Source organism: Arachis ipaensis, chromosome B06 (assembly GCF_000816755.2).
Source record: "Arachis ipaensis cultivar K30076 chromosome B06, Araip1.1, whole genome shotgun sequence".
In the NCBI taxonomy this organism is placed as follows: domain Eukaryota; kingdom Viridiplantae; phylum Streptophyta; class Magnoliopsida; order Fabales; family Fabaceae; genus Arachis; species Arachis ipaensis.
The window spans coordinates 20,354,666-20,355,263 of NC_029790.2; the positions used below are offsets into that span (position 1 = coordinate 20,354,666).

A 598-nucleotide genomic window follows, 5' to 3' on the forward strand; every position below is an offset into this window, starting at 1 on the left:
TCCAACGTCCTACACTAACTATAAATGGAAAGACACGTACCGGTCTCCGAAAACCGAAAAGCACGTTGGCGGAAAATGGCACCATGAAACAACAATATCCATAGGGAGATGACCGGATGCAAGCGGTCACTGGCGCCACGCAATATGGGGACCCACGTCTGACAACTGGCGACGCTTTTACGGACTGATAAGCAGGGCGTAGAGTTTGTGGATGAGATTTGATTTGAGGGTGAGAAAAAGGACCCAACAAAATATAATAAAATAAAGGTAAGAAAATTGAAAAAGAGAAGCAATAAAAAATAAGAAAAAGCGCAACGGTGGGTGTTAGAAGCATCAACCACTAAATAAGTGCCACTTGGCAGGATGGATGGGAGTTTCCCTCTTGCGTCCTTAGCAGCCTCAAATTAAAACGACTCCTTCCTTTTTAAAAAATAAAAATGAAAAAATGAAAAATGGTAGAGAAATTATAGTGGCTGAGATTGCTTCTCCTTCGGGAAGAGTTTGGTGTCGATGCTTCTGGCTTGTTGTAGTTGTACTTGCAGAGTTTGCTCTCCCAAACACTCTTCTTCTAATCTTCTTCTTCCTACAGTTCTCTGTT

General features: G+C 42.1%; 1 protein-coding gene across 3 annotated transcripts in view; it reads left to right on the forward strand.

The window, feature by feature from the left end:
- Positions 442-598, forward strand: part of LOC107646131 (protein LHY) — a gene marked incomplete in the record, with an annotated part of 13,037 nt that continues 12,880 nt past the window's right edge. For 2 of the 3 annotated variants that reach the window (XM_016350323.2, XM_021104214.1), the window contains 1 exon segment: positions 444-598. 3 annotated transcript variants of the gene reach the window in all.